The sequence below is a fragment of the Notamacropus eugenii genome, chromosome 1 (assembly GCF_028372415.1).
Source record: "Notamacropus eugenii isolate mMacEug1 chromosome 1, mMacEug1.pri_v2, whole genome shotgun sequence".
Lineage (NCBI taxonomy): Eukaryota > Metazoa > Chordata > Mammalia > Diprotodontia > Macropodidae > Notamacropus > Notamacropus eugenii.
Genome location: NC_092872.1, coordinates 603,839,022 through 603,846,848, shown reverse-complemented (window position 1 = coordinate 603,846,848; position 7,827 = coordinate 603,839,022).

Here is a 7,827-nt window from a genome sequence, read left to right as displayed (position 1 = left end):
CTGTATGACGTTGGGCAAGTCATTTAACCTCTGTTTGCCTTAATCCACTAGAGAAGGAAATGGCAAACCACTCCAGTATCCTTGCCAAGAAAATCCTATGAACAGCATGGTCCATGGGATCATGAAGAGCAGTACACGATTGAACCATGAAAAGCATTTCTTTCATGCATTCCATTCTGCATTTATGTGGCATAGTGGATGGAATCCTGGGCTTAGAGTCAGGAAAACTGAGTTCTAATCTATCTTCAGATACTCAGTAGCTATATGATCCTGGGCAAGTCACTAAACTCCCATTCACTTTGATTTTCTCATCTATTAAATGGGGATAATGGTACCTACCTCCTAGAGTTGTTGTATTGATCAAGTGAGATAACTGTAGGAGCTTAGCACAATCCCTAGCACATAGTAAGTGTTACAGGAATGTTAGCTACTATTATTATTCCAAGTGTAGTTCTCCCCTCCCTGACTTTCCTACAAATGCGACCACTTAAGTCGCTGTCCAATAATTTCAGTCATTTGACTCTTTGTGACCCCACTTGGGGTTTTCTTGGCAAAGGTACTGGAGGGGTTTGCCATTTTCTTCTCCAGCTCATTTTACATGGCTAGTAGTAAGGGAAGTAGGAAGTGAGCTTAGGATATGTATCAGTTGATGATTTTTTTTTCTTTTTAATCTTCTTTTGGATTCCAGGTGTCCCATACCACAGAGATAGCTGAAGTTGCTTTATCTTTGGTACATGATTTTAGAACATATCAAATTTGAGAAGTCATGGGGATAGAGAAAACTCTAGCACTCTGCATGGGATCAAGGTGCCATATATAGTCCTCCTTCTTGTTGGTCACTAGGTCTGAAAGCTCCATTCTTCTTTAAAGATCATCAATACCCTCCTCCTAAGCATTCTGTCTAATGAGATTCCTTCTATAACCCCCAATGATGGTAGAGTTTGGGGGGACACATATCATGTTATCATATTGAAATGTGAATAGTTTGTCCTTCTTGGAACACTTATTATTCATTTATGTTTAGCTTTTTATATTTCTCTTGACACCAGTGTTTGCCCTTCAAAGAGTCTACACAGTTCTGGTCTTCAGGAATTTCTTCAGGTCCTCTATTTCATTAAAAATCTATTTTACCCTGTAGGATTATACTTAAGTTTATTGCTCCTAGGTCAAAGTCACACAATTATTGCTTATTTTTGAACTTTTTCTTAGATCAGTAGAATTTAGGGCCCAGAACCACTTCTCCAGATGCTGCCACTGGACACAGACTCCCTCCTTAGTCTTTCCCTACAGGACTAGGTAATTAAGCAACAGAGCTGCCAATGGGCACCTGTTCTAGCATCCTGCATGGGATCAAGGTGCCTTACATAGGTCTGGGACCTTGCTTGTCTCAGTTCACAGTCTCTGTCTACTTTCAGTCCCTGAACACTGAAATGCTTTTTTTCCTGCCCAGGTGAGCATAGAAAGATAGAGAGATTTGGAGTAACTGGGGACATAAGCCAAAAAAAAAATTAGTCATTGCCTTTTTTCCCTTGGATTTCCCCATTAGGATTCAGTCTGGTATATCTTATAGATATATTTAGATGAGTTTTGGCTATGGTGGGGTGAGTTCACAGAACTTCTTGCTCCTCTTACCATTTGGGTTCTAGCTCTAAGACAGAGGTTCTTGACCTGGGGTCTCTAAATCCCCTAATGAGTCTGTGGACAGATTTGGGGAAGGGTGTTAGTAAAATAAGATGGGAAAATTAGATCTTTGTTTTCACTTACCTTCATTTTCCTTTGTAGTCCTTTGTATTTTATTTTATGCTTTTAACATTATTGAGAGAAATGGGTCCGTAGGCTTCACTAGACTGCTAAATGGGTCCATGGTACAAAAAAGGTTAAAATCCTCTTTTCTAAGAATACAAGTTTCCAAGAAGATGTTGATCTGCATAGGTGGAGGAAGTTTCCATACCGAAAATTCTCTATATCAATTAAATCATAGAGCCAAGAGGGGAAAACAGAAACTTTCAAAGATCATCTAGTGAGACGCTGAGAATTTGTGATCAGAGCTGGTAGAGGCAGTGACTTGCACCAAATAACAGGCCTTTAAGTACCAAAATGAATGATCCTTCTACCAAACCTATCCTAAATTCCCATTGGGGCAGCTATGTGGTACAGTGGATAGAACACCAGTGCAGGAGTCAGGAGGACCTGAGTTCAAATCTCACCTCAGACACTTGACACTCCCTAGCTGTGTGATCTTGAGCAAGTCACTTAACCCCAATTGCCTCATCCTGAGTTATCTCCAGTCATCCTGATGAATATCTGGTCACTGGATTCAGATGGCTCTGAAGGAGAAGTGAGGCTGGTGACCTGCACAGCCCTCCCTCACTCAAAACAAAGTCAAGTGCAAGTCACGTCATCATTTCTCTGATGACATGGTCTTCTTCAGCAACGAAGGATGAACACACACACAAATTCCCATTATGTTACAGATATAATTTTCTTTCCCCATGTCCAAGTGCCTTAGAGATGAACACAGTTTTGAACCTGTTGAAATAAGGAAAAAGAAGAAAACATTGAGTTACAGCAAAGGAGAATATGATCCCCTCTAACTAGGGGAAGTGGGCATAGTCCCATCCCATTTAATATTTTCTGATGATTTTCACAAAAAAAACCCCAATAAAATCCCCAGTTCCATCCTACATTATATCCCAATGAATGGTTAGGACCAGTTACTTCTCTGTCAACTTCAATTTCTCATTTAAAAAAATTAAGGTTATTTACAAGAAATTAAGAAATTAGAAATTAAGAAATTACAGTCTATTTGCATAATATTTGATCATTCACACACTTTTGTGTGTCAAAAAAATTCATTGAGTTGTGTGCAAGGTCCTACTCCTGCTAACAATTTAGGGAGTATAATGAGAAAAAAGATCAACCAAAGCACAATACAGTCTATGATAGGCACTTTTGTTTGGGGTTAGGAGCATTAAAAACATCAGAGCCTCCTCTGGATGGACTCAGGTATCCAGAGTCTGTGCCCAGGGCTCCAGCTAATGACAGTTTTAAAGAGGTCAAATCATGACTTCAGGCCTCTGTGTCTTCATCATTCTAATGAATGAGTTAAACTAGATAGTTAACCCCTGAACTGGGCAGATCTTTTTCTAGTAGCCCCTAAATTGTGTATCTTTACTACTAAATTATGTAGCGTATTCAAAGCCTTCTGCAAAGTCCAATATAAACGTGGGCTGTTATCTGGAAATGGATCTGGGATTCCAGCTGATGCATATCTGGTCCTTACATGAAGCCTACATTTATACATCATTTTACAGTTTACAAAGCACTTTCCTTCCCTTCAGTCATCATCAGATACAAGTCGTGCAAGTACTAATTATTATTCTTCAGTTTATAAAGGAGCAACAGTTTAGCATTGGAAGGAATGGTGGCAACTGGTATGGACCAGCTTTGCCACTCATTCTCTTCTCTACTCTAAACTAGCCCTGATTCCTGCCGTTCATCTGTGAGATGGATCCCCAGGTCAGCCATAAGAAGGATACTTCAGAAGGCAGTAAAGAGAAATGGGGCTGGCAACATGGGGCAGAAGAGAGAGTAGGGATGGGCCTGTTGCCTTCATTGTGCTCAGTAGGAGGAAGGAATGTTACCTTCTCTATGCCACCAAATTACTTCCTGGGATCATAGGTTGCCAAATGTAAGCTTTGGCTCCAGTCTGAATTAACTTGCCTTTTCAGAAGCTGATTCTTTAGCTCATTACTTTTCTCTTTATTTTTATATTGGGGCCTTTCTTCCATTTAAAAAATAACTTTAATCTTTCACTTAACAAAAGTCTATTTTTTCTCCCTCCCTCCTTCTACCCTTCAGAAAAATGAAAACAAAAATAAAATCCCTTAAAAATATACATAGTCAATCAAGAGGAATTCCTTCTTTGATCTGGTCCTATACATATTATATACATATATGTATATGTATATATGTGTATATACAGATTTGTATATGTGCATGTATGTGTGCATGTGTGTGTGTGTGTGTGTGTGTGTGTGTGTGTGTGTGTCTTCACCCCAGGTCTAGTACTTCTTCAGGAAGCTGGTGGAAAGCATCATCATTGGTCCTTTGGAATCATGGCTGATCATTGTATTGATCAGAGTTCTTAAGTCTTTCAGGGTTGTTGGTCTTTACAATGTTATTTTTACTGTACAAATATTTCTCTTGGTTCTGATCACTTCATTCTGCATCAGTTGATGTAAGTCCTCCCAAGAATTTTCTGAAACTATCTCCCTCATTTCTTATGGCACAATATTATTCATTACATTCATGTGTCATAATTAATTTAGTCATTCTCCCTGATGGGTTCTCCCTGAGTTTCCAGTTTTGTTGTGGTTTTCTTTGCCTCTGATAAAAAGAGTTGTTATAAATATTTTTGAATGCATGGGTTCTTTTCCTCTTTCTTTGATTTCTTTGGAGAATAGGCCTAGTCAAAGGTTATATATAGGTTAGTAACTTTTTAGTACAGTCTCAAATTGTTTTTCAGAATGATTGATCTATTTACAACTCTACTAACAGTGTAATAATGTTCCCATTTCTCCAGTTCTCCCCCAAAATTTGTCATTTTATACTTTGCCAATCTAATGGGTATAAGGTGAAACCTCATAGTTGTTTTAATTTATATTTCTCTAATTATTCATGAGTTCTAGCATATGTAAACATAGCTATTGATAGCTTGGATTTCTTTCTTAAAATACTGCCTATTCATATCCTTTGCCCATTTATCAATTGGGGAATGGTACTTATTCTTATATGTGTGTGTCCATTCTTTATATAGCTTGGAAATGAGAACTTCATTAAAAACTTCTACAGTTTTTGTTCCCAGTTTTCTGTTGCCCTTCTAACTTTAGCTACATTGGTTTTGTTTGTTCAAAAACTTCTAAAATTTTTATGTCATCAAAATTGTTTTATTTGCTCTTCTCTATCCTCTGTTTGGTCCTGAACTTTTCCCTTATTTATTGATCTGAAAGTTCATTTCTTTTTTACTCCTCTAATTTGTTTATGATCTAATTTTTTATGTACAAACCACATATCCATTTAGAGTTTACTTTGGATAATGGTGTAGAATGTTGGTCTATAGATAGTTTCTGCCAAACTACTTTCTACTTTCCTCTTCCACTTTAAAATAAAATAAATACTTTATTCTTGCCAATGAAGAGTAGAGAGGCCTTCCTCAAGTTCCAAATTCTTTTCTAACAGGGAAACCAGCCTGCACTCTGACTATAGCTAACAGTCATTTGGCCCTAGAAAAATAAACATTTCATAGTTGGTGTAAGCCACTGGAGTCTCTTCCTGTTCTCTGTATTTACTGAAAGTGAGAGCCTCAATTCTTATTTTTCTTGCTAGTAGCAGCCCATAAGATTTCTGTGGCAAACTGTTTCTTGCTGCCTTTAGCTCTGTATAATGCTCCTTACTTTGTAGAATCTTTTTTTAATTCCTTGACAGGCACCTTCAAATCTCTTTCCTTTCAAACTTTGTTAACTCTTACATTTTCTTCCCAATTTCCTTCTCCTTTTGTTCCTCTCTTTCTCATGTCTTCTAGATTCAGTTTTTCTCCCTCTAATTTTTCCTCCTTGTTCTGTTCAAATTGTTGTTCTCTTTGAGGTGTCTTTATCTTTACTGCAAGTTCTTCTCCTCCTATAGCTTTTAATCTTTGTCTCCTTCAGCTTAGAACCTTTCTCCTCTTTTGCAAGTTCTTCTAAATTTTTCTTCTACAAATTCAATATCTGGCTTTCTTTCCAATCCTTTTAAATGACTTTTACTACTCATGCTTATTCTTCATTTCAAGTCATTGTTCTGATCCTGTTCTCTTTCTCACAACCTTTCCATGAAGAAGGCAGATGCAGTTCTGTAGTTCTATGTTTTAGAATGGATGTTGATAAATTATAGATTGTCCAGAAAGAGGCAACCATGTTGAAGAAGGTTCTCCATTTATGGATCCATGAGGATCTACAGAAGTAAGTGAAGTGCTTAACATGTAGAAAATTGGGTGGGGCTGAGGAAAACACATGGTGGTTGTCTTTAAGTATGTGGAGATCTGTCCTATAGAGGAGAGATTAGACTGGTGCTTGAGGTCAGAGGGAATAAGAAGAAATAATGAGTGGAAGTTGAAAAGAGACAAACGTAGACTTGACATAAAGTAAAACTTCCCCCCCAAGAAAGAGCTATCCAAAAGTAGAATGAAGTTACTTGCTGCATTGGGAGATAGTATGCGATTCTTCACTGGAGGTTTTCAAACAAAGGCTGGATGTCCACCTGTCAGGGACAGTTGGTTTTTTTTTTCCAGATACACATTGGAATGAAAACTTTTGTTTTTCTTTGCTTTCAAAACAGGAATTTTTTAAAAATTGGCTTAAAGTTACAGATTAGTTGTCACTATGCATTGTCATAGATTGTTTCTATCCTAGGAGTTCCTTCAGCAAATAAATTGCAAGTCCAGACAATCTCTCCTCTCCCCCTCTTCCCCCCAAAAGTTGAATTAATATTTTGTAAACAAAGAGAAAACAAAGAATGTTTCTTACACCTTTATTTCCTTTTTCAAAATATAATCCTCAATTAAGGACATCAGTGACAGAGTGAACTCTTGAAATAGTCAGTGTGAATTATCCTTGAGAAGGAAATGGTGTCAGGAAAACCAGCAAAAAGAGATTACTCAAGAGTATTCAAGAAACCATTCATAAAGTAAAATAGTCCTTTCAGACAGTTGTTCCTCTTTCATTCTTTGTAGAAACTGAAGAGGGTGATTATGGGAGGACAAGAGATAATACTCAAAGTTTTAACTTATTCATTCTGGTGCCCAAATGGTGAGGTTCTTAATGTCAAACTAGTAGAAACTAGAGATGGATGAATTTCAACAATTTAAGGAACATGAGAAATAAACATCCCTAAGCCTAGGTGCTTGTTGGTATGTTAATCAAGCATTAGAATTTATTTAGTAAACTGCTTCCTGTTTTACTTACTTGCAAATTTTTTTTTTTTATAGTTTAGAAGATCTCCACCATCCTACCACCCCAAACCCAAGATTAATGGCACATTACCATTATTTCTATAGCTGAGGTTGGGAAAAAGCAGTAGGAGCTACTGTGCTAACTGAACTTTTTTGAACCTCAAAGAGATTCAAGTTCAAGATTTGGTGAAAAGTTCAAGTTCATTCTTATGACCCATCAAGTCTGTTCTCTTTTTATCTGGGTTCCATCTGAGTTCAAATAAATGCTGTGTAAGGAGTGGAAGAAGCCATGCTGACAGAAACAATGTCTTGCTTGCAAGACATATAATTGTTAGAGAACACAAGTGGAGACTTTAAAAGAAGCTAAAAGTCCGCAGAACATCTAGGGAGTATCCTATTTCATTGCCTTTTCCTACTTGTTATAAGAAATAAAAACAGACATTTGTCACTAGGAGAATGTTTCATGAATTGAATGTTATGATTCCATAAACTAATACTATTGCTTTAGAGGACTGAATGAACTTTTCAGGAAGGCTGAGTTGTTAACTTAAAAAAGATTCCAGGAGCTGTTCAGTACTTAAGTGTTAGGTTGTTACAGATTAGACCTTCTCGCTCTTTTCTGGATATAAATGGACAAAAACTACTGCAGTATCTGGCTAGGATATTTAAAACTAAAGATAGTGCCTTCAAACCATAGGAAAAAAGTTATTTCTTTTGGAGAATTTTTCCAATTTAGGATGATGAGACTAGTTATTCTTTAATCCATAATCTGTCCATTTTACAGCAAGACTATCTGAAACTAATTGATCTACAACATTTTTCCTTCTGCTTGTCTGCCC